The sequence below is a fragment of the Ischnura elegans genome, chromosome 3 (assembly GCF_921293095.1).
Source record: "Ischnura elegans chromosome 3, ioIscEleg1.1, whole genome shotgun sequence".
Lineage (NCBI taxonomy): Eukaryota > Metazoa > Arthropoda > Insecta > Odonata > Coenagrionidae > Ischnura > Ischnura elegans.
Genome location: NC_060248.1, coordinates 130,061,002 through 130,088,634, shown reverse-complemented (window position 1 = coordinate 130,088,634; position 27,633 = coordinate 130,061,002). Strand labels below are relative to the sequence as shown.

Sequence of the window (27,633 nt, the reverse complement as noted above, 5' to 3'; positions counted from 1 at the left end):
CTGGGACGTGACGTCACTAGTTCCAGTATCGACACAGTCGATAAAATCTTAGTAAATGAACTCCTATTATTCTTGGAGCAGAGAAAGACGTAGCTCACCCACGTATTGGAGAAATTTGTAAGACTTGTCCGTAAATAGATGACGAATTTCTCCTGCCTGTTAAATTAAAATCGGTATATTGATTCAAAATCTCATTTTGTAAGACATTTTGCATAGAGGTTCCAGGCGTAATAGGCAAATATAAGGTAAATATGAGAAAGTAGAAAATGAACGAACCACAAGAAATACTTTCAGCAAAATACTGTTTTGAACATGTGCGAGAACTCATTAAGTTAACTCCGAACTATTTGCATATTCATGAGCAAGAGTAAACCGTCTCGCAAGTCCGCGGATAGCTACGAATAAATCAATAGAACACGGCGAGTTTCTCTATAAATGTGTTACTGTTTGAACGTAAGAATAAATATTATTAATACATTTATTAATCTTAATTTTCATTGGGATACCACCTTGTCGCGTAGGAAAGGCTTGCGCGTAGCCCATGCGGATGCCAAACGAAAGATAGTTCACTTGATGGTGTCGCGTAAAAAGCACTGTTGGAATGGAAGCAGGAAATCCAACCATTTTCTTCCCTGAAAAAATGGGAGTAAAATCAAAAGAGCCACGGAAACTGATCGAATGGGACCCGCTAAGGGCGGATGTCGTTCACGGAAGCGAGGTCGGCATGGTCCTTGAGGTTGTCATTATGCGAAACCCTTGCAAACTCTTATCATTATTAGCAAAATTCAAGAAAGAAGAAAAAAAGGCCAGGATGATGGAGAAGAAGAAGACAGCTATAAATGTAGAGACGTGGAATGTGAGGACAATGATTAAGGAGGCTAGAAAACATCAAAGGTGAAATGGATAAATAGAATAGAATATATATTTATTTATGCTCTGGGTATACCATTGGAGCAAAACACAATTTATAATAATTGGCTCATCGAAAAGCTCAAATTACAAGACAAAACAAGTAATAACAATAAAGCAGTATGATACTCGCGCAGCTTGCCTGTAGCGAATGCGAATTCAGATCACAGCCTAGTGCTCATGAAATGCAACGTAGAAGCTCTGAAGGGGACTATTAGGTAAGAATACCAGGAACTAGTGGGGAACAGTATCCGGGAGATAGAAAATATACATACGGGAGATATAAATACACAATATACTGTAGACGAAGGGTGGGATAAGATTAAAACCGGAATATGGAATGCGGCCGAGAAGTCAATTGGCTACGTTGATAGTAAACGGATAAAAAAGCCATGGGTGTGGAATGAAGTAATATGTTATTTAAGGCGATTTTATTTGATTACATTACGTTTTTCATGATCTTTCCTTCCTATGTAGCAGGGTGAGTCCAGCTTCAGACCTATTTCTTTCCAACCCTGTTCATTTGTAAAGGATTTGTACACCCCGCATAGCCTATTTATGGTTCCTCTCACTTTTAGAGGTTTCCATCCTAAGCTCCCTAGCATAGCTGATACACTTCCCCCTTTCATGTTTCCCTAGAGTGCACCTGGCTGCCTTTCGCTGAAACCTTTCAAGCTTAGAAGATTCATTTTTACAGTAGGGATCCCACACCGAAGTTGCATATTCAAGTACAGGTCGAACCATGGTCATGTAGGAAATTTCTTTAGTTTCTTTTTTGCTCTCTTTTATATTCCGCATGACCCAATGCAGGGTTTTAAATGATCTCCCTACCACCTGATCAATATGCACTCCCCAATCAAGATTAGATGTGAAATTAACCCCCAAGTATTTTAAGTCACTAACTTTGGAAATATTTTCCCCGAGCAAGCTGTATGACCGATTCTCCGTGTTTCTCCTTCTCGTGAATGTAATTTGCTTGCATTTTCCCGTATTCACATACATTTTGTTGGAGACTATCCATGTAGATATTTTGTTCAGGCCATTTTGAAGGATACACGGGTCTTCCCTGCCTTTGATCCTTCGGTAGATTATGCAATCATCCACGAAAAGTCGTATTTTGGAGTAAACTCCCACATGGATGTCATTAATATAAATTAGAAACAATAGCGGACCTAATACGCTTCCTTGCGGGACCCCTGATGCTACCGCTATCTCCATAGAATATCCTTCACCTACTCTTGCCCTCTGAGATCTACCTTTCAAAAATTCCTTAATCCATACTTTAATCCTATCATCTATCTGTAGCCTACTTATTTTCTCTATCAATTGAACGTGTGGCACTGTATCAAAAGCTTTTTTGAAGTCAATGATCACCGCATCAATTTCACTGCCTTAATCCAGGACTTCAGCAATGTCTTGCGATAACCCTAATAACTGGGTCTCACAAGAAAAGCCCTTCCTGAACCCGTGCTGATACTTGAATAACCAATCATTTGTGGCCCAAAATTCGCGCAAGTACCTAGCGATAACTTTTTCAATTAATTTGCACACTACTGACGCTAGGCTTACTGGTCTATAATTATCTACTTTAGTTTTATCACCCCCCTTAAAAATGGGTATGAGGGTTGCCATTTTCCATTCGGAAGGTAAGTCCCCATTATTTAGTGTGACTAAAACAAGTCTTCTGATGTGAGGAACTACATATTGCTTCATCCCCTAATTTCAATGCATCCATGGACACATTATCAGGACCCATTGATTTATTTCTCTGCTGTTTCCGTATTAGTTTTAATATTTCACTATCTGTCACGCTAATATAGTCGAATTTATTTTGTCCACGGCTTGATAATAATAATGAGGGTTCGCAATGTTCGGTGTTAGAGTTTATATAATGCCACATTAAGCTTCCATATACGCTAAACGCCCTATAAACAGTATTTTCTACCTGAATGACCCTGACTGTTCGCCAGGAACAGATATTTAGCACTGTTCTTTTTACTGAACAGGATCAAAGTGAATGGGTTGATCAAAATGAAATGTTTAACCCACTTCTAATGTGGATGTAGATGGAGATTTAATGGCATAGTGGCATCGATTCAATACATTAAAATAACGTTTTCGTGGTTCGACAGAAAATACTTATCCTTTTCCCAGTTTCACTTTCCTCGCTCGTCGTTATTGATCAATCACTCAGATATAGCCTTGAATATAGATAGACACTGGAAACGGAGCTCAAGAATGTCGCGTTTAGAAGAGACGTTCGTCTCGGCGAGCAGCAGCGGTCGATCGCCAAGAAAGAGCGCGACCTTCTCACTTTGGCCTTAAACTCCTGACCTCAGGGGCGCTTTCCTATCGCCACCGAGAGAGATTCCCTCCCTTTGCCAAGCTAACATTCAACGCCTCTCTCGAGAAAAATGTTTATGCTTTCTCACATGTTTCCAAGGGTTTCGAAAACATAGTGCGCTTTTCAGCTTTGAGACAAACAAACTGCTTTGAGAAGCATCAATTGAGATCAAGACGCAAAACCAGTTTTCTCTCTATCTTTAAGGGTCAATAATCACAATTCTACGAGAAATCTTATTAGCGTATAAAATATACACTCAAATTGCCTATATATATATATACACACACACAATACATGGCACAAAGATACTATGAAAATATTTTACGCAGCATTTATCTTAATTATCATTTACGCAGATTGTATTTACCCGAACTCGTTAAAATGATTGACGCAAAATATTTTACCACCAATGACGTGACGAGAATCTGTTCCACAGGAAGGTTTCCTGAATGACATCACAGCAGAAGCTAGAGACCCCTGATTCCCTAAATTTCTAGCCCAAGCACCCTTGATCAATGAAACTGTACCCACCGTTCCTCTACTACATAAAAACTTTCAAAATAATAATTGCGAAACACGTAATGGCATGGGGAACTTCACAAAAATTGAATAAAATCAATTAAGGTTATTTTAATGACATTTTCAAAAAAAAAATTATTTTGATCATATTAGTAAAATTCTATTTTAAGTACTAGAACGACACAAAACCATTCCATCTATTGCTGATTATTGTAGCTAACCAAGAATTAAAATACGCTTATCAACGACCGGTTGCATCCCTTACGGATATGGATTCTAAAGAGCACTTGCGCACTTTAAGAGTACTTATTGCGATATAATGATCCCATATCAACATTAATGGGGCATCTGAATAATTACGTCAACATGATACGATAAAATGGAGTAAATAGGCCATGAAGCGCTCCATGCAAGGATTGATGATCTTATCTCTTTAATGGCTTGTATATCGGAAATCAACCAAACAAGATAGGATAACATAAAAAAAATTGCATACTGACACAAATTTATCTAATTGGATGCCAAACAAATCATTTCAGAAACCATTTTACGATAAATTATATTCACATACGTTTCGAAGAACTAACATATTTACCACATTCAAAACTTCTGACCAGAACAAAATTTTGGGTGTTCTCACGATGAACTCAACAGTGACCGTTGGATTACATAGTTCAGGTGAAGAATGCTGATTCATCTGGCTCACAAATACAATATTGATGACAACTAAAATGATGTAGCACATCATACTTACTACCACTGAGGTATTCAAAGAGAGTGACAAATACGGCATTGAGTCATAGAAGTGTTTTCGTTGACCATCGAACAAAAATTAAAAGATTATTATCCTCAATACGTCTCAACGCATTCTTCGGAAATTAAGTAATTAGATTTTTTCTTCAGTTTCTTCTTGTCTTGACCTCTATTATATGATGATCTTAAGTTCTTGGAGTTTTGGCCAAATAATGCAAAAGAAATTAAGTGAGAAATTTTCAGCAGTAATCCAATCGTCTGCTCCACATTTCAAGGATTCCAACGACTGGATAATCGATTTCTAAGGATGGTATGCAGGCATGTGTGTTTTCGGTTGATGTTACACAAGGAAGATTAGTAATATAAGGAATAAAGAGCTAATTTTATTGATGACGCATTGAAGTAATAACGGTAGCAACTGCTTTTCGATACTACTGTCTATCATTGATTTTCTCAAATGATTCACAATTTTGCTTGGTGTTTTTGATACGATGAACTACGTGTGAATTGCAAAAGCGTTGATGGATATGATCTATGTAAAGGGAAATACGTTTAGGTGTATACCATGGAATCAGGTTTCTTCCAATAATATACCGAAGGTGGATGCTTCAATGGTTGGCCATGCTGATTACGTTGGACTATACCTACATACCATGGCACGAAGTTTTAATATTGCGCTGAAGCTTTTTTGTTGTGCTGCCTCAATTATAATAAAGAGTAATCGACGGGAAACCTCATCAGAAATTAGGTCAAAGTGAATTAAGTAAGTGTGTTTGTAACTGTAGGTAGTACCTAATTGGCCAAAAGTTTGTAAGCACGATTCAAAGGTTTACGGAAGTAAAATTGCCGGTGCGTAGATAACTATCGATATCTGTATCATTATTTCAAATACCGATCTTAATTTAATTCATCTATTTAAATACTGTCTCTTCTATTATTATTTAACCTATTTACTCGCGAAAAATATTTTTTCTATTGAGTTTTGGCCCATAGTGACTGAATGAATATCCATGGGTATATAGTTTCGATCACAAAGGTTGAGTGGAGGGGGATAAGATGGAATAGTTTCGACCCATTACGTTTGACATACGTGTAGAGAGGTTAAAACAATGAGGTTAAAAACCGAATGGCCAGTTTGCGTTCACCGTTCTCCGATTAATGGTAAAAATACAAGTGCTCCATGCATCTAATGGCAGTGGGCCGAAACTTTACTTCACTCAACCATATTTCGTACAGGGCGTGTGTATCGAAACTTAACTGCTCAAAGGTGAAGCACGTGGTCCCTCCGATGCGAAACATTACCTGCGTTTCGTTTCGTCCCAGAGTTTTACTTTAGTTTCGATCCAAAGTGGTTTTAACTCCGATTTCGTTTCGATCCTGAGTTTAGCTTCCAGGGCTGTAATCCATTTCGTTTAGTTTCCAAATTTCGCTACCGGGGACGAAACTTTTGAAATTTTATTCGTTTTGACTTTCGTTAAGTTTCAATTGCCCTCCCTGGGCAGAACGACCGCACAGACTTGGTACCCTCATTATTCTTTCACTGGGAAGGGGTCTTGAAACAAAATTATGAACTGGGAGGGAACGTGTAGAGTTTACAGAAGGAGCTCGAACATACTTGCCTCCTTGTTTTCACGTTGCTACTAAGTTTGATGACAGTGGATAAACGTTGACCGATGAGCAAAAGCTACATAAAGTGGGGGTACTTAGAGCAGTAAAAAATTAACTCACGTGACAATTAGTCACGCTCAGGGCCGGCCTGAGAACCTGTTGGGGCAGTGGACGAGTGGGCACTAGTATGAGGTAATGGGTATCCGGGGCGGGGAGGGTGGATTTTCACAAAATATATAGAAAAATCGGTGCAAACTCACGAGTTTTGAAACTATTCTTATCTAAGTCGGAACAATTTAAAACATATTTATTTCCCTAAAATGTATACACAGTAACTTTGAGTCGTTCTCAAACACACCATTAGTCCAGGAGATGAAGCATTTTGGCTTGCAATTTTTTCAAACTGAATCGATTTTCTTGAAATTTTCACAATAAGAAGGGAATACATATACCAAGAATCAAAATCTACATCATGCCGACGGTCGCTTTTACCCAGGGGGTGGTTTCCACCCCATCTCGGGGGTGGAAAATTTTAATTATATTTTGACCACAGGAATCGATAGAAAAATAAATTCTAAGAATTAAACGTTCTATCCATTTTTTGCGTAAAATTAATATTTTTCGAGTTATTTGCGAGTGAAAGTAACAGTTTTTTGACGAAAAAATCAACAATTTTAATCGATTATAGGCAAATAACTTGAAAAGTATTAATTTAATTAGGAAATTGTTAGTTACAAAACTGTAGCTTGTAAAAAATTAAATAAAAATCTTATTTTATATTTATTTTATGACCAGTTCGGACCGAGCTACAACTTGTTGATGGTTATCTATTGTTTATCATACGCTAAATTTGAAAGATTCAATACCAAATAGCGGGAAAAATGTATTTTTCGAGGAAAGCTTATGCAATCTGTTTAAAAGTTGTTTTTAAAAACTTTCTTTAAATGAGAAAAAAAATTTTTATCACGAAATTTGAGCGAGTTATGATTAAAAATAAGATCAGTCCCTATTTTTTTCTACGAAAAAATCAATAAAAACAAATCCTTATTTCCACACTAGTCAAAATTGATCAATGCCCTTCAGAATTTCTCTTTATTTAAGTATTGTTAATTGATCCTAGAAGTTTGTTTAATTTTTAATTATAAATTTTGAAAAAATTGGAGGAAAAAGTGAAAAGCCATTTTTTACAATTTCGTTAAAAATGCTTTTTTTCAAAATAACTCCAAAAAAACTGTAGATATGAAAAAAATGCTAGAGTAATACATTTTAGCTTCTTTATTTTCAAATATTTTGACGTGTTTTAATTTTCTATACAATGAATATTTGGTGAGATATTGACAATTAAAACCTCTATTTCCAAGGGAGCTCCACCTTATTCAAACCCTTAAATCCCTCCCCTTTCAAAATTAAAGATTCGAAAAAAATTTAATTTACATGACCATAAAGTCAGTAAAAACCCTACAAAATACAATTTAAATGAACTTTCTATCTTAAAAAATAAAGGAGCTATGTTTGAAATACCAATCAAATTTATTTTCAGAAATCCACAATTCCGAGCATAACATTCCTCATAATCAGTATATACTTTGTGTACTTTACGTTCGAAGCTAACGATACACTCAAATTTGCTACAAAATAAACACACATACCCATAAGATGTATATATACATACACATATGTGAGTATGTGTGCTCTCGCTCACAGTGACCTGTGAGCATGCATGTGGTGGGAAGACTGGAAGCCATACAGTCTCCGTTTGATAGTGTTTCATGTAATGTCTACATAAATGTACATTTATTTGTTTATGTTACCATGACGAAATTTGTACTGTTTATCCTATTGTTGTATCTTTTCTGTGCTATGTTTAAAATCATGAGAGAAAAAAGTGAATACATAATATAAGGAGTAAGATAGTGAATTAGAAGATACAATGTGATAAGTAATTTATATTTTTAGGGTAAATATTTTTTTTACATTAACTCCGAATAAGGGTTGATTATTATGGGTTGAAACGCCAAAAAATTATTTTCCAAACAAAAAAATTAGTTATACAAATAATTTAAACTAAATTTTACCCGAATTTAGCTTAAAAATATATTTTTTTAAGTTTTGGTATTTAGGGGTAGTTTTCACCCCTAAAAAACAAAAGGCGCCCTTCGGAATAATATAGATTTTGAAGAAGGGGGTATGATTAGTCTAATCCCAAATATTTATGCAAATCGATTTGGTTTGAAAAACATTTTTGAAGGAGGTATGATTAGTATAATCACAAATTTTTATGCAAATCGATTCGGTTTGAAAATTCTTTTTTACATTAACCCCTATAAGGGTTGAATATTATGGGTTGAAACACCTTAAAATTATTTTCTAAGCATAAAAAATAATTATACAAATAATTTAAACTAAATTTTACACGTATTTAGCTTTAAAATATAAGTTTTATCTTTTAGGGGTAGTTTTCACCCCTAAAAAATAAAAAGCGCCCTTCGGCATAATATAGATTTTGAAGTAGGGGGTATAATTAGTCTAATCCCAAATTTTTGTGCAAATCGATTCAGTTTGAAAAAATTGCAAGGTTTTTCACTTTTATGAGCTTCATTTCCTGGGGGGTTGTGTTTGAATCGCTCGTAACAATTCCACCCACTCACCATCACGAGCGGTTCATTACGAGTGCTCACCAATACGAAGGGCATTTGGTGTGTTTGAAACTTTTCGTCTCGAAGTCGTATTGGAGCCTTCGTAATGAGATGGATTACGAGTGGTGGTTGTGGCAACGTTGTAATTTCCTTCATTTGTTTACGAATTCCTCAGTAGCGCGGTATGAATTAAGGTAAACAAAGGCGTAAATATGAAGTTATCGCTGAGCAGAAATATATGCTTCTGCAATTCATTGAAGGTACACTATATAAAATGAAACGTATTGCGAAATTAATGATTTATTCATTATTAATAAACCATTAAGCGTATTAGTTCTTTATATTTACGTTACATTAGCCTCTTATTCTTCCATATCTGATCCATATTTTTCGGTAAATGATCGTTTTCTTATATAGTAATTATTTTTTACAGAGTGATTAGCTAAAATGAAACGTAAAAATAACTACTTACTCAAAAATAGAAAAATATGTAGCATCGTATATGTTGCTGAGAAACTATGTTTCCATAAATTGCCATTTAAGAATCTCATAACATTTGTTGTGATTAATGAATTTTCCCTCAGCGTTGGCATGATTTGAAATCTGCCTCCAAAGTAGCGCGTTACAATCGTGAAGGCACCCAGACTGGGAGTGAAGCCCTTAAATTAAGTGAGCTTAATCATATTAAAAAACGTATGATAGCACTGATAGGGAAGAATGCGGTACACGGGCATGAAGATCTTCGCCGACGCCGCCTTCTTCGGGCATGAAGAAGTCGGCTTGCAGGAAATACTAATCATTTCCGATATTGAGGTAATACTAACATTAGCGTAACAGACCCCAAGTGCAGCTAAGTTGAGTATGTCACAAAATAGAATCATTGGTTATTTCAGCAACAGAATTCATTTCCTCCTCAAATCAAACTACCACACCAAGCACCATTGTTTCAATTCTCAAGACGAGGCGGGCGACTCTAAAGCAAGTCTTGCATAATATCTCTAGAGGAAAAGCTTATACAGCCTGTATGTGCTACTACATAGTATGTGCAGCAAAATGGCCCAACTTAAGTGGCCATTTCCTCTTGGGATTTTAGATTTTAGCCTGAAATTAGCTCTGAGCTCTAATTTAGTGTTTGTGTGAACTTTCCAGCCTATTGCTTTTCATTGAAAGTTATTCTGTACCATAAGAATTACTACTTCTGTGCTGAATCAACTTTCCATAACCTGACACTCATACATGTTAATTCTATCCCTCTGCACATTTTAATCAACTTTAATTATGCCTAGGACAAAAATTAATGCTGGAAGATAGGAGCAATGAGAGAAATGCCCATTTTTTCAAAGTTCAAGGTGAAAAAAATTCCAGTAACGAAAAGAAAATTAGAAGATGAATAGGAATGGAGGGAGGTTTAAGATGTAAAAAAGATAGAATAGAATTTGAACTACATAGGGGATTTAGACCTGCAAGAATATCCTCAAAGCAATACATATATACTTCATGCCCAATTCCTTGTAATTAAATAGGGGAAGAAACACAATATAATTGTAACAAAAAATTTACTCTCCTATTAAAAAAAATTCTAATTAGCCTATCACGAAATCCTATTGGTTCAATCTAAGACTCATCTTGGTTTCTAAAAGATGCTGTTATAAAGTTAATGCTATTCTAATCCATTAGGTTTGTCACTATTATAGGTGAACACTTAAATTTATCTTATACAAGGTCAAGGTTATATAAAAAATAACATCAGTAACATGCATCTTGGCATTGAATAGTCTTTATTTTCAAAGAAAAGTACAACACATAGTATCGTTGATGTACTGCAATAGAAATAACGTTATATAAGGAGTTGGTATACATCACATTCATGGATCACATTAACGTGAAGTTGAGAAAGTACAGAATATCATAGAAACATAAAATTTTGTAAGCCATAATGGATTTATTATTGAATATTGAGTATTAACAACCATTATGGATGGAAATCCTATGATCCTCATCAATCACTTTCATAAAAGATAAATAATGCAAGCAATCATCCAATTTATGAGTAATTCCATTCCCATTGGCAGAAATTAATCTCCGTTGCATACCATTGTGGACATAGGTACCTACACCTACTGAAACCAAATAGAAAATGAAACAGAAATGGTATAAGCTGAAGAAAAGTAAGAAAAAGTAGCAGTTGAAGGAGTAAAAACATTGCTTTTACCACATGGTGATTAATTTTGTCTACCATGGTCACATTATAGCTTACCATTTTAACGGTCTCACCTTGAACATGTTACACTGTAACGAAACCATGGTCAGACACAATAAATCACCATGTGGAATTAGGAAAATTTTTATTTAAAGCATTACCACCGAGTTTCACCCACTAATATTAACTACAGTAAGAATAAACCTAGACCACACATGAAAGACTGTCATTCAGACTCCTGCTTATTGTACAGTGGGTGTGCCTTGGGAGGCTCAGTATGAAGAGGGCAAAAACAAAATGTTTCAGCACATTTGAAGAGAATAAGTGGCTTGGACATCAAAACTGTTGGCATTGAACACCAATGCTTGCTGGAAACCCCTAAAAATTGATTTAACTGTTTGGATTAGTTTCAGATTTTGAAAGATTGGAAGATGGATTAAGTGAAACAAGGTACGATACATACCAAGCTTGTTGTGATAAAAAAGTCACCAAGGAGTCAAGCAGTTTATCCTGCAATCTGAAGGCCTGGTTACATGGTACATAAACACATAGTTAATGCGTGAAATCATGAATGATATTGGTGGACCTGAACAGAACATATACAAATGCATGAACTACATTAGAACATGTTCTATTTTCTGTTCCTGCATTTACACAAGTTTGGTGGTTATACAGTGCATTTTCATGTTCATTCACGCATTCAATCATTTAAGCATTAACTTGTGCATGTTAATGTATCATGTAACCAGGCCTTTACAGATGGTAGACTTCTTAGTAGATCTAAGAATTATTATTTATGCATAGATTGGTATTCTCAGAAAAATGCACACCAGAATATTTCCATTGAAATAATTCGTCTACCAAACAACCACTGAACAGCATCCTTTGGATTGGTATTTTAAATATTACGATTTAGAAGGGGTTGTCCAGAAGCCTCACCCAAATTTGAACCTGGGAGAATCTGGTTGAGTTAGTCTGAAAAATTAAAAATACAACAGTAACAGAATGGCAACATATCAAAACCTTCAGATTAAAAAATTGAACAAAAACCATTAAAATCAAAGCAAAGTAAGATGAGTCAAAATAATCTTATTCTAACATGCCTCCCATTCCTAAGGCTATTCATTGCTATTTGAGGATCTATTGCTTTGGGGATGTATTGCTATAGAACATGGCAGATATGCATGGTTTCAATTAGTATAATCATGGATATATAATAATTATATTCTATTTTGGAAAACCAGTTATGTAAGTCAATGTAAGAAGCTCATTAGGCTACTCATTGACACTAAAATATCATTCAGCAGGTAATGGGTTACAATGTAAATTTCTAAAAAGTAATTGACCCTAGTTGCTTCAAAATAAAATATTATTTTATCACATGAACTCACCACTTGCATATTAATCAAATGATATATGTTATAATTTAAATAATCCCTTTCCTTTAACACTACATGATTTTTTTGGAGATGCCACCATGGCAATGTGAGTTCCATCTATTATTCTGATTTTCATAGGGAATACATACATCACATATAACCAGTAAAAACCAACCACTTAATGCATGACGCGTACATACTTGCCTAAGAAATATAGCATTCAGTCTACTGCGTTCACTATTCACGGATGTTCATAAATTTTTAAACCAAGTTAGTATATACCTACGCCAGCGCTAAGATATTGAATTTTGGCTATGGTCCACGGTCACCCATCGTTAAAGAGATAGTCATTTATAGTTTTTGTCACCTCTTCCACACTCCGGCACAAAAAGCTTCTCTCCATGTTCATATATGCATCATAAGCTATGTATGGCACTTATTGTCCAACAGCATTGAATGTAAGAGTAGCCAATACCTGTAATGAAATGAGTGTTTATCTTGAGGCAAAGTTGAACATTTGTCGACACACACGGTTACATGCGCGAGTGAGGAACAACCTTAATGTATTTTCATGGTTATATATTCGGCTATTTTAAGTTAGAGATAAGCTAATATGTAATGAGGCCCATATTACACAATTAAATACGAGATACCAATACTCGGAATAAGTAACACAATAAAACTATAGTAATCAACGTCCCGTCAAAAGAAACTAATGACCGAGGATATTTTTCGCAAAACTACCGTTCTAATACGAAAGATCAAAGCCAAATTTGAAGAACAATAAATAAACCTATCCTAAAATAGCGAAATACGGTAACGGAAGGACATTAGCACTGTTAAAACACTTTTAAACGAATTATTCAGGATGAACGGTAAAACAATTCAATTGCACTTATCGAGTTTGAGTAAATAATCATTCCAGCAAGGCACAATTTGCTTCTCAACAACCAGAAGTTGACTCTCCACCACATATCCCTCTCTGCAGAAATGAAAATGTAGAGAAAACAACAAGTGAACGTATTTACATTGTACGCGCTTTGCGTACGGCAGTATTTGTTTTGGGGGCAAATTCAAATACACCAATTTAAAATTAATGTCATGATGCCAGCACATCGCTTTTCGGAGTTCCTCATTCTCCTTCTTTACATGAAACATGATCTTTTTTAATGATTTATTAAACTTTTGCACTCCAACTTAGCAGAATAATGTCCTCAATTTATTAAGATGTTGCAAGTTAGAACAGCGGTAATAAAGTTAGACTTCTTCGCGTTTCACATCTTATTTAACTTTGGATCACAACCAGAAATCGGTGTAAAATTTCTATGATTAAAAACAATAAATATTCATACATGAAACATGTGTACTTACTTTGTTTACATTACTTACAGCTGATGTCCGTGAAGCTTCGGAGATGTATGGCATCAATCAGAGATTGCTTCGGTCTTCACTGAGGCGAAAAAGGCTTCTGATTTCCTTTTCACTCAGTTTAAAGGCGTCTCCTCTTCTCCTGAAATTACGCTGTGCTCTCTCCGCAATTAAATCCTCGTCTTCAAAATTCTCATGCGCGTGCATTAACATCATAAAGTCCGCCATGTTGTTTACTTGGTATCCATCGTAGTCAATCCTTCGTAATCATCTCGACCGATAGCTACCGTGTCAGATAATTACGAAGGGTTTTTACGAGTGAAATTTTTACGAGTGATTCAAACACACCAAAATTCCGAATCGATCGTAATTGTACCACGTGACTCCTTGGTTACGTGCTCGGAATAATTACGAGCGATTCAAACACAACCCCCCTGGACTACATTTCCAGAATCCCCCTATTTGATTTTCCTGGACTCCGGTCAATAACCACCGTTGCCAAGGCTCTCGATGATTCAACCGCTGCAGTATATACGCATAGTTTCATGTAATTCTATAGGTTTATACAATGCTTGTGTGAAATTAATATTAAAAGGGGGCGTCCATTAATTACGTAAAGTGATATCGGCGATTTTTGGACACACTCCCTGCCTCCTTAGTGAGGTAAGATTTAGCTCGACCCCCTCCCAGTAATATCTCACGCGATTTTTCAAATTTTGTATTTTCAGTGTAAATACGTTGATCTATGCTTAATTAATGGGCTAGGGCCTCCTCTAAAAGTGACCCGCCTAGACTCTTTCACTCTCTACCTATGGAGAGTAAGGAGAGGAGGCTGTCTTCTTTCCCTGCACTGCCGAGACGACCAATTCATTCACTGCCGCTGCTGGGTCACTTCTCTTTACCCTTCCTTCAACCCCCCCCCCCTCCTCCTCCCTTCATCCTCACCGCGCTTCTTCGCTCGATTGAAGACGACGCGTGCCTCCGTGATGGGTGGGTGGGTGGGACAGGGGTGGGGCGCGCCCTCCACTCCCCCCCCCACCCCACCACCACCGCCCAGGCGCAGCAGACATCGCCGGCCAACAGGTGTGCGTGAGCGCGTGATTGCCCCCCCCCCCCCCACGCCCTCGGGACTCTTACTATACCGGAGTCTCACGATCAGAAGAACGAAGCGGAGCCATAGAGAAATTTATGTTACAATAAATTAAAATTCTATCAACAAAAAAACCACGTTTTCGTTCGAACTAAAAAGGAAAAAGTTAACCACTCAGCCTTGGTCAGATGTGCCACGTTTAAGTTTTACGGATAAAAGACTGCATGCTAAAAACAAAAATTATGTGCATTTGCTTTACATTTGACACTGGATTGATATTTGTGCATTCATTATCACATATTTGATATTTTAGTTGCATTGGTATGAATATTCAGGTAAATATAATTTGTTTTAAGATGTTAAAATTGATTAGCATCACCATTTCGGTTTTGATCGAGTCGACTTTTATCTTTCAACTTTAAGCACAGGCTACGTAGGCTACAATGCCACACTCATATATTTTTATAAAAATATAGGACACGGTCTCCGGCGTTACTTTGTGGAACTGCTTCATCATAAAATAAAAACACTTTGTTATATTCCACACTTTATTTTAAATAGTACGACCCGGGTTTCTGCATATCATGCTATCATCAGGTTCATGCTATCACCTGATGATAGCACGATATGCAGAAACCCGAGTCGTATTATTTAAAATAAATTGTGGAATAGAAAAAAGTATTTTTATTTTATGATTTTTATAAAAATGTACGGTGTATAAGGGGAACCTCTTCATGCTAAATGCTGGTAATAGGTCACCCCTAGCCAAGTATCTTGAAGGTGGTTGATGGTTAGAGGCGTTACTTAATAGAATTTATTCATATTGAATGAAAATTAAACTATGTGTTTTCCACATAAAATATTTATTAGATCACTACCAATGTTTCAACACACTGCGTCATCCTCAGGCCTGAAAAACGTGGTTTAACTTTCATTCAATCTTATAGGTGGATGGAAGGGTATTATGCAGTAGTAGAGTGTGTGCACCAGCCATTAAGATTAAGCCATGCCTAAGAAAAGATGAAGTTTGACGCCGATTTTTATACGGAAATCGCGGGATACCATCTAACACTCTAAAGTTTCATGTGTGGGGTCACAATGCAATGGCTATTAGAGGGCATCCGTTAGAATTGTATAAAAACACGACAAATTATTGAAATAACACTTTTCTTCCACTTTCCACACTTGCCACGAAAAATGCGAAAACACGGATGAATCTAATGAGTTTAGTCTGGCATCTGGTTGAGTTTAGTGGGCATGAAAACATCATACGAAAAAGCGCCACTCCTTTTGAATTACATAAATGTCCCATATTACAGTCCACTCAGCAGCGTTGCCACGTCCGATAGGCGTGTGCCCTACGTAATCCTTAACCCATTACAACCCAATGTTGCTTCAAAGCAACATCAAAAATGCATAAATTTTCAGCTCTATTTAGGCAATATCTAAACTACGAATTATTTTGTGGTGTAAATTATGAGGAAATATTTATCTGCCTCGATAATTATGATGGGTGCAAAATTTTCATCTTTTCAGAAAGAAAAATCTTGAAATTTGATTTCTCCCTTAAGCAGCTCTGGGTTATAAAGGATTAAGAACCTCATTACAAATTGTAGAAATTAGATCAAAAGACGATCGTTTATTCCACGAAAAGATTGATATGACGGCGAAGCGAAAAACGTTGCAACTTTCGAAATTAATAAATTTCCCAGTATTGTATTGCACGCGTCAAAAGCTAGGGCGATCCTTGTACTGGCGACCCAAATCGCAGCCGGATAAAGGCTCGAGCGATCGAGAAGGGTCTAATGAGGGTCTTCTTCAGGCTGCCTTATAGCCACGATGTCTCGCCCTACTCCGTCGACATTAACCTATATTTTTAATCTATTATGATATTATCACTAAACTATATTGTTTACATTCACTCAGCGCTAAATAACCGGTATCGGTTTTGAATTATAACAAATCGTCAAAATTGATCGAATAATACTAATATTAACATTTGAAAATGGGAGGTCATAATGCCTCTGACTAACTAGAGTTAGCGTGGGAATATATTGTTATCTGATTCAGACCTGTACCGAAAATTGTATGTCCATAGATAACAGGGAAGTGGGTAAAATTTGAGACACAAGCATTTCCCCGAAAGGAAAAACAAACAGACAGAAACGTGACATAATAAAAACGTTGTAAAAACATGCCAACATCGCTACTTTCATCATTATGTTTAACGTTTTCGGCTTAACTCAGAGGGACCACAATATATGAACATGAAATTGTCTCCACACGTCCCACGCTGAGAATTACCGACTACGGTTTCGACGCAAATGCCATAATCAGCTTTAGCAATAAAATTTTAACAGGTCTTAACGGTGACTATCCGATCCTACGTATAATAGGTTTATACCAATTGCTGGAAAGTGGACGTCTTTAAGTGGAAATGCGTTTGGTACGTCAATTGTATTTCTCAATAGTGGACCGTTTCCAGCAGTTAATTAAACTATTCTGGTGGAAGTGGACGAAACGGATAGTCAGATTCAGTTAAGAGTCTAAAAGAGAACAGCGGATAGCGAAACTTAAAAAAACGCCGCAAAAGGCGACCCGGTTTTCTTCCAGACTGGATCGAAAACCCAACTTTCCGATACTGGTTTGAGGGCACCTCGTGCTCAGCCATGCATCACTCTCCAGGTGGAAGGAGAGGCGAAGGGTCTCACACAAGTTGCAATTTTGAAAAATTCGGTGAAAAAAAGTTATAAATTGATAATTCCAATATGCTACTGATACAAAAATCAAATTACATTCGGGAAACGTATTCCATTTACGTCAACAGCCAACGTATATGGATTTAGAAGATGGACTCCCCCAATCAAGAATCCACTCAGCAGCGTTGCCACGTCTGATAGGCGTGTTCCCTACGTAATCCTTAAGAACCTCATTATTAATCTTACAGAGTAGATACAAAGACGAACGTTTATTTCGCGAAACGATTGATGTTAAAATATTTCTTGGAGTGTAGGTCAACGTATGTTATGCAAAAAAGTTATAGCCAACGTTTCTGTTTATCTTAAACCATCATCAGGGCTTCAATATGTTCTAAGTTTTCTCTTGTATTTCTTCTTAAATAAAAAAAAATAACAATTATCTAATCAACCAAGGAGGAAGGTTATTCATCACTTTCATATCACCGTCATCTCATACTGCAATATAGAAGTACAAGGAGAAGAATCCGAAGAATAGCTATATAACAACATCAAACCTTAACCCATTTTTTGGACTTCGAAAATGGAAAATTTAAGAAGCCCTGATGATGGTTTAAAATGAACAGAAACGTAGGCTATAACTTTTTTGCATAACATACGTTTACCTACACTCCAAGAACTATTTCAACATAAATTAAATGAGGTCAAGATAAGGAAAAAAATAATGAAACGATTGATTTGACGGCGAAGCAAAAAACGTTGCAAATTTCGAAATTAATACATTTCTACCGTATGTACGCCAAAGAATACTTATCTCAACATGAGATAGTACTAACAACAGCATTCCCTCCTCTTTCACTCACAGTTCTCACTAAATTACATTTAAATATTCCTTGATCACGTACCGCAGGGTTCACAATGCGCTGTCACTAAAAGGCCAGCGAAAAGATTTCATCAAACTAAGAAAGCAATGCGAACTGACAACACGGTGCCCTAGAAACTCAACCCCACTGTTTTTGGTAGTTTACAAAGTTCCATCAAATATAACACCTATTATATAGCTAATGAAACAACAGGTATTAATAGAAAACCAAGTAAATATACATACGCAGCACCACGAAGACCGCACCAAGGATGATACGACGATAGTGTACGAAGATGAAGAAAATTCAAATGCATTCATTCACAAGTAGAAAGATGTGCATTCAATACCAAACATTAATAGCACGCATCGAATCGAAATGCTAGAACTACACATCAAGAGGAGACAACGTGCCATTGTCACAGGACAGCAATCTAACTCACCTTATTCCACAATTAGCTAATTCGTTCATGTTTATATATTTATCTTCCCTTATACCATTGATCTATTCCCTTATATCTGTGATCAATTCATCCATCATCTATTGATCTATATACATCATTCGAAACCTTTCTTTGCCGTTTTCCCATCCACGAGGTTTAAATGAAGTACCCTCATCAGGACATATCACATGATTAGACTGATTAGGTTGCACAATTTTCCTCTAAGAAATTTCACTCTTGCGGGCATGAACAAGATCACGCTAACCGAGACAAGAATACTTTTTTACCTTATATTTATAAACGTATATTTTGCAAAACCAGGTTTCGACAAAGTATTCGTATAGTTATCAACATTTTCACACGATATCATAGGCGATTTCAAGTTTCTCGTATATTTCTTGTACCGTTCTTGAAGCGCCATAGCACTTAACCTATTCCCCTGGCTTTGAATTAGAGGAGGCAAGATGAAATACATCACGGTGAAGAGGGAGCGAGGGAACTAGGCGCAGAAACAGAGGGTTCAGCTGACACAGTTATAACTGCCTCGAGGTTTTCAGAAGGCTGGAGAGAGAGAGAGAGAGAGAAAGGGAGACTTTCTAATCCTTTTAGGAGAGCAGAAGGGGGATTAGGGTAACAGGATCTCTCTCCCCTTCCCCAACGGGCCATATAGCTTGCGGGTGGTGGTGTCAGCCACCGGGAGAGTGAAAACAGGACACCATCGACTGATTCGCGGGGGTGGGGGGAAGAATGCATTTGCGTTACACCTCACTGATTGCAAGGCGTCTGCTGCTCACAATTTTGTGAATCCAGACAGTTTTGCGCACGCGACAATGAAATATCAACCACGCACTTGGTAGCCCAGATGCGAATTAAGACCGAGACCACGTATTAATCATACTGAATTAGAAATTTTTATCCAAATTTATTAGAATTAGAACTTTTGTGATCCAAACGGCCCCAGTTTCAGTATATATAATGCCGTCATCAGATTGACCGACCCTAACGAATAAACGAGTGCAGAAAACTTGTTAGGATGGGAGAATAAAACAGAGGTAACAGCGTGAGTACCGACGAGTCTAACTCCATACGTATGTCCATAATTTACACGAAATTCTTAAATGACTAAATGAGACTTTAGGGTCCCATAAGTGAAACAGAAACATTCTTCTCACAAAAGTACACCTTAAAGGAGGTTTAAGTGAGCGCTGTGGATGTGTATTTTTTCACTTATCTGCGAACGATTAGGCTTCAGACATTAACGTCTATTCTTTTCGCTGAATCCTATTTGCAGTAACAAGATCACCGAGAAAGAGGCAAAACTTACAGCACTGAGCCACCGTTCAATGCGTTCAGCTGAAAACGAGACGTATTTCATTGACTCAACGAATAGTTTATTTTTCAGTAGAACGAGAAAAAACGCAATAATCTAAAAAGATACAGCATTGAAGACTTAACCACTTTAAGGACTAAAATTATTATGCCACTGATTAATCAGGTTAAACTAATAAAATTATTAATAATATTAAACTAACTTTAAAAAAATGCTTCCGGGAAAAATATTGGATGAAAATTTGGCACTTTTCACTAAAAATTACGAATAAGAATGCTTACAAAAATCAGCAACACTTCCTCGAAAAAGAACCCCGGAGAGTATTCATAGACACCAACTTTGGGCCACTTACCTAAAAGTAAAGAAAAGAGTAGTTAGGCCAAGTCCATAAACAGAGGTATTACGAAAAAGAGACCCACAAATAATATGCGAAGGCACTCGGAAATTAAAATCAGTCAAATCCCAGAGAGACGAAATATGCTTAGGCAACGGCCGTATCGTTCGAACAAAGTGTCTCTCTGCCCAGCGGGTCAATACTTGTCTACAACAGCCGTGGATCTGTCGTCTTCAAGACCATGAGGAAAACAACAGAGTTAGTTTTCAAAACGTTGGTAGACAATGAGCCTCACTCCGAAAGGTAATCGATGTATATTACAACATAAAAGACCAAGTGGCGATGACAACTGATCCCAGCCAAAAGTCTCCGTAGTACTTAAAGTGATTTTTATTTTATTTTAATAAAGAGATACACATACAGCAATACTGCCACTTTAAAGTGCACTTATAACAACAAATATTAAATAATTAAAGAATAATTATTTGTTAGAAATTTAAATAGAAAAACAAACATTTAAAAATCATAAAAAAATAAAAAAGAAAAACAAACATTTATCCGGCTATCTAGTCATTTATACGATAAATATGTTAATGTCCGATGAGTAAAATTTTTAAGTGTCAGACCAAACGGATCAATATCACTGGGTGGAGTATTCAATAAATGGGAAAGCCTATGGAAAAGTGAGCGCTTAATTACAGATAGCCTGGGTGTAGGCATGTGGAGTAAAGAAGTAGATCGGGTGTGGCGGGAAGGTACTCTAATGTTGAGGAAGGAAACAATGTCAGGACTGTCGAAGTGGGAGTTAAGGGTAATGTAAATGAATTTGATGTCTGATTGAAGTCGGAGAAGGGATAGACTAGGGACGGATAAAGAGGATAAAACTGCACTAGTAGGTGACTCGCGGAGATTTGGGTTTCTAAATTTTACAATTTTTGCAAAAAAGTTGTAACACTGTTAAGGGTGGCAAGATTAGTGGGGGCAGACATTGACCAAATTGGGGAGCAATAGTTGATCACCGGAAGAACTATGGTTGAGAAGTAGGATTGGAATGCCTTGGTACTGGAGATATCCGTGAACCGGTAGAGTAGTCCTAAGTGTGACATGGCTTTAGATCGCATGAATGTGTTCAGAGAACAGAAGTTTTTGGTCCAAAATAATTCCAAGATCTTTCATGGATGACACACGATTAAGAGGCAAGGAGTTAATTGCATAATCAAAAAGTATAGGAGTTTTCTTCGCAGTTATTGCCATTGTGGAGCACTTTTTAAAGTTCAATTGCAGCCTCCAGAGAATGCACCACTCTGTGGTCTTTTTTACGGCATCCTGTAGCATATTACAGTCTGCGAGATTATTTATATTTTTAAATAGTTTGCAGTCATCAGCATAGAGTAATGTATTGACTTGGGAAGAACAAACAATGGGGGCAAGGTCATCAATAAATAGGTTGAAGAGGTAAGGTCCAAGAACACTACCTTGAGTCACTCCGAAGGTAACGTTAGACCAGGAAGATGAGATACCAGCGAGTATTACTCTTTGGGATCTGTCACGGAGGAAACTGGACAAGAGACTGAGGAAGTTGCCATGGATATTAAAGCGGGAGGCGAGTTTATGCAGGAGAAGTTTATGGTTAAGGGTGTCGAAGGCTTTGGAAAAATCAAGAAACAAAGCAAAACTCGATAGGCAGGTTGGACACATGGAAGGTTGAATAACGTAAAGTCCTCCACCATACAGGTGATATTCTATAATATTCTTCTTCATATAATATATTCTCCTTCCATGTGGCTTATAGGGTTTTGAATTTTCTGGAAAGTCTAAAATAGGATAGAACTTTGAAGGAGAGGAGGTAATAGATTAGAAGGGTGGAACGTATAAAAAAACGTAATTATTTTCAGCTATAGCTCTCTTAACTCCTTCGCTTAGGTTTGCACCGGTAATTCTATTTTATTAATAAAATATTTCTTTTTCAGCCAACGTTTTGATTTTCAATTCCAATGCATTATGGGAATCTGAATCTTTTTTGGAAAGTTTTTCTATCAACGAAATCTAAAGCGGAGTAGTTGAACAGTCACCACTATTACGCAAATTCGACTGTGTACTTACTACATGTATGTGACATTTCCCCTATTACTTACTAACAGCCTTTTAACCGCGTTTTACAGATTGAAACCAATTTTCACAGGTATTTTGTAACATACGCATGAAAATTAATTCAAAGGGCTAATGGATGAAATAAATGTTTAAATAATGAACAGAAAATTCTTTTCCTTAACTCTTCTACAGTCGTTCTCCATTCTTGACAACTACTGGAAGCAACTTTTCACCACTATTTTTGCATTAAACGTCTCCACTTCACCTTTGCTTGGAACCATCGATGGTAGGATTCGAAACATGGGCCATACCTATTCAGCGTTGGTAAAAGTACTGAGAAAAAGTAACTGGGCTCAATTACAGTTACAATTACTTCTTGTAAGATTGTCCCCTCTAGAGGTCACCTGGCAACTGTCGAGTATTGGAGTACAAATGTGGAATAACTGAGTCATATAAATAGCTAAAATTGCAATTTCACTTGAAATATATACAATTATAACTGCTGTAAAAACACAAGGACAGTCATATTTTGTGCCCGCATAAGTTGGCTACAAAATAAGTGTGGCTGGACGTAAACAAGAAAATTATGGTACTCATGGACTCGAATTAGCTTTCGGCCTACGCAAATCAGAGAAATCAGTTAAGTAGCGATATAATCGATTAGGAGAAAGTAACGATTACAACGAAAGTAATGACTACTCATTCACCACAAGGATTAAATTATAAATAAAAAGAAAATAAAACTCATAAAAATTAATCGTTACCAGTGCAAATCACGGCAAAAGTAATCGTTACAAGTAATTTGATTACTTTCACTCCATTACTTATCAACACTGGTCATATTCGAGAGGAATGAGTAGGGATGATGACCACCTACTAGCCACCTACCCCCTTCCACGGCGCATCCCTTTCCCTGCAGCCCCAGCATCCTTTGCATAACCACGAGTGGAGAGAGAGATAGAGAGAGTGTAGTGTAATGGCGCGGCGGAGAGGAGGGAGGTCCGCATAGGGGGCGGGCGCTCAAAGGGGCGGAGTGGAGTGGCGGCGCCGCCGCCGATGAGTCACTTTCCGCGGAAGACCCAGTTTCCAGCAGTCATGTGCCAGGGGAGGAGTGTGGGAGGAGGGATTGGGGGTGGAAGATACGAACAATACCGCAGATGCGAAATGGAAAGAAGGGCTGGTAGAGACATACGTATAAGAGAGAGAATTCTTAAGGCCGTTTTACACGGGGCAGGGAATTGCGCAGGTTAGAGCTGCATAAATTTCTAAAATGGCGTGGAATAGCGCGAACGCATGAACGAAATTAGAACAGGGGCTATTTTGCTGTCTCGTATCCACGCATTCTCGCATGTGTTCTAGCAATTCACCGCTTTACATGACGCAATTTTGACTGCGCCTTCACACGTACGTCAGATTGCGCAATTCCGTGTACCGTGTAAAACGGCTTTTACGTACACCGAAACTCACAACGACCGAAGGGACCACATAAAAAGAGTCCGTTCCGTGAAATCTTGATTCATGTTGCAATTTTGGGCGTATACAAATCGGACAACAAAAATTCCCGCAGGCAAAGTGAGGAGTGCAAAGCAATCCATTCGTCATCGATATTTGAAATTAAGTATTTTCATTCGCAAGGAATAGTATTGAAAAGTTATGAATTTGATAGATCACATCAGCATGTAAAAAATGTCGGTCTACAGCATTAATTATAGCTTGTTTCCTCATTAAATGAATGCGGATCAACGACGAGAGAGGCGACTCTTCTGCACCAAACTGGCACGATGGAAATTCATGTTAAACACTTGAGGAGCGCGGAAAAAATAAAAAAAGAACCTATCATAATAATCTGCGAAGTTAATAGTATTGGCGGACTGTGTTGAAGCATAAACGTGAAAATGTGTGAAGGTCGTAAATTTTCAATTTTCCAATCAAAATTTTAGAGAAATGAACAATTATTAAGTATAAAACATTTTTTATAAATACTCCAGAAATGAGTTTCAGGGTATTCACTTCACTTCCGACGTTCCGACAGGGGAGGGAAGAGCTCACTCTGGAATAATCCGCAGGAAAATGAATTTCACACATTACCTTCTACAGAAGTCAGACCAAAAAAAAAGTCAACCAGCAAGCATAAAAAGTCGGATATTAAATTCCTTGCGGAATCCTTTCAAATTTACATTTCCAAAATATAAATCGAGTTCCAAAAACTGCCGATGATATTGAAGCCAACAGCAGGATGCACACTGCTAAGTCAAATACTTTCCGAAAATTACCAAAAAAATTCAGAACAAAAAAATCTAAATGAAGAGAAGTAATTAACCACACCCAGTGTTCGCAGATTACATACGAAGTCGTCGCAGAATGAGAGAGACAACATCGAGCAGACTGGTGTGTGAGTTCCAAATGCCCTCCAATAAATGCCACAGGAAAAGAAAAAGAGACAAAATATAATGGCCTCGCCACAATAAATATTTCCCTTTCGGCCCTCCTTTAATTTTCCTTCGTCTGCTCTTTCCACATCGCTGCTCTTGTTAAACCGCTTCCAACATGATATTTTGCCGCCTTTCAAGATGATTTTTTTCCATCCGTTCCTCTAAGCTTCATCCCATGCAACGTTCAACTGCAAACAAGAATAACCTTAGGCTGAATAAATTCTGCCATCATCTTACGGCCATCGCATCGACTCAAACTGAATGTGTATGCGAATTTCTCTCGGTTAATATCCCGATACTTCGGCTCCCTTCAATTTTCTCACCCGGTGGCGCAGCCTGATACAAGTTTAGGCACACGTTGCACTGTTTGGAATAGTGTGGAGTGACATAAATCTAAACTCTACATCTCTATCGGCGCATGGACCACAGAGGTATACAAGTAACAAAAAATAAACGAGGCAATTGGGGGCACTCATAATTTTTGTCAGTTACAAAATCGCTTGCGGAAACCTTACATATTCACATTTCCAAAAGACTACCTGTATTCCAAGAACTGCCTATGAAATTAAAGGCTAAATCTGGATGCAAAAAATCAGTTCGTTGATGGGGAATTTTGTACTGCTATGACATTTCTCTTAAAAATTTAGCAGGTATACGTTAGGATCCAAAGAAACGATGAGAGAAAGGATTTTTTCTGCGAGAAGGTGAATTTTTATTTTGAAAAAGTTAAACTATCCACTTAATTGACAAGACCTCTACAAATTTATCATATGGCTTATGCATGGGATATCTATACTCATTCTTCATAAAATGAAATGTCATAGTTTTGAGACAATTCCCCTTTTATAAAGAGCGGATATGCTCGCGAACAAGGGAAGCGGCGCAGAAATCATTCCATTAAATTCACTGCATTTGAATTCCGTAGATTTCTTACGTAAGCTGGTGGATAGCACACTAATATCCACGCCAAAAGCCTATCATTCAATCCCAATTCACTTTGACTTCCATGAGCAAGAGAGGATAGGAAAACATAAACAATACTTGCGCGGGATAAAATCCCTCTCCACCGTACTCTTTTTACAAATAACACATACGGAATAAAAGGAAAAATGAGGAACATATGGAATCGGTAGTTAATTAACCTCGCATATATTAATAATTTACATCAATAAAATGACAATCAGTTACTTGATCGATTAACTCCTGTAAAAGAACCTCTCGAACGACGCAATATTCCATTATTTCCTAATGCACCCTGCCTGAATTATAGATAATGCATGCATGCATAAAATCTTCTTCCAACTGATTTCACAAGAGGGTTGAAGAGAGTGCACGTATGGTAATTTAACGACTGCGTCAAATTACCATACGTGCACTATGTACTATATATTCAACGTGCCCAACAGCAACTAAGGAACACTTTTTTCAACGAAGAAAATTTTTCCCTTCGTGCCCATAGCTTCAGTTAGTATCTCTCGACTCGGGTTCCTAAAAATAAATATTTGAAAATAAATCACGGACACTTGTATCACACTTCCATCGGATGTTCTCAGAATGGATAGCTCCATTTAAAAATCCATAAAAAATTGATTCCATTGCCCATTCTCAGAACACCAAATGTAGAGGACTCGAGTTCACGCATATCCAAAAGCAGCGATCCAGGAAAGATTACTATTGAAAGCATGAAGAGGTTTATATAATAATTTAAAAACTTATGAAGGCATTCGCCTATTATCTCCTCACGGACACAAATAAAACCTCGGGATAGAAATGCCTACGAGCTCCACCAAGATGGCGGTGAGGCGTGACAAGTGATATTAATACACGCCACTCGCCTCGTCACGGAGTGGCGAAACCACTGTTCGCTGCGGTCAGTTTCCCGCTTCGAAGTAAGATCTTGGTTAATATTAGCTCTTAGGTTTTCCTCCACCTCCGTGACTATGACTGCCAATCACACGGCAGACTCCCCACTAGTTTCAGATGACGATGATGAGCTTCAATAAATAAGTCGAAAACATGGTAGAAATTCATTACCGTAACTTTCTAGCAACCTAGAAAAATTCATCCAGCACCATTGGGCACGCTACCGGTACAATTCTAAGGCACCAATAGTGATAGCAAACTATCATGAGCACGACGGAAAACTGAATGCTAGTTTAAATTCTGACTTTGGGAAAATCCCATTAAGTATTATTCAATATTATGGCAGAGGAAATCATTGATTATACATGAATGAACAACCAATCATGCGTAGATGGTACTAATCGTAGGAATTAATAATTGATTCCAAGAAAGCCGTAAAGAAAATGTTTAAAAACAATGGGCGACTCAAAATCATCTGATGTACGACGAATCAGCAAGAACACACAAAAAAGTATTGTAAATCTAACGAGGGAAATACAAAGAATTTCCGTGGAATTCCGAAAGACTTTATGACCACGTCATCATGGACTAAGCAAATGGGATTAAATGTGTAGTGATTTTAATATAAATTGGGTAAGAGATTTATTAAGCTCACCAACAGGGTTAAAAGGAGTCTTAGACCATTGGAAATACTTTATTATAATTTTTTAATGCACCCCACAAAGAATACTAAATGCGGGTAAATCTGAAGGCAAGCACGATAAATCGCCAAAATT

General features: G+C 37.2%; 1 protein-coding gene and 1 long non-coding RNA gene across 4 annotated transcripts in view; both read right to left on the bottom strand.

The window, feature by feature from the left end:
- Nucleotides 1-27,633, bottom strand: part of LOC124156575 — a 216,457-nt gene that overhangs the window by 88,785 nt on the left and 100,039 nt on the right. The gene's annotated exons all lie outside the window — the stretch shown is intronic.
- LOC124156577 lies at nucleotides 10,531-14,149 on the bottom strand. 3 transcript variants are annotated; one of them, XR_006864351.1, is made up of 2 exons: nucleotides 12,631-14,149; nucleotides 10,531-10,886 (listed from the first exon to the last, which is right to left on the bottom strand). It is a non-coding gene; the product is annotated as an uncharacterized LOC124156577 (long non-coding RNA). The 3 variants fall into 3 exon arrangements; XR_006864349.1 differs by lacking the exon at nucleotides 10,531-10,886 and adding an exon at nucleotides 11,142-11,944; XR_006864350.1 differs by lacking the exon at nucleotides 10,531-10,886 and adding an exon at nucleotides 11,142-11,944 and having other exon boundaries at nucleotides 12,635-14,149.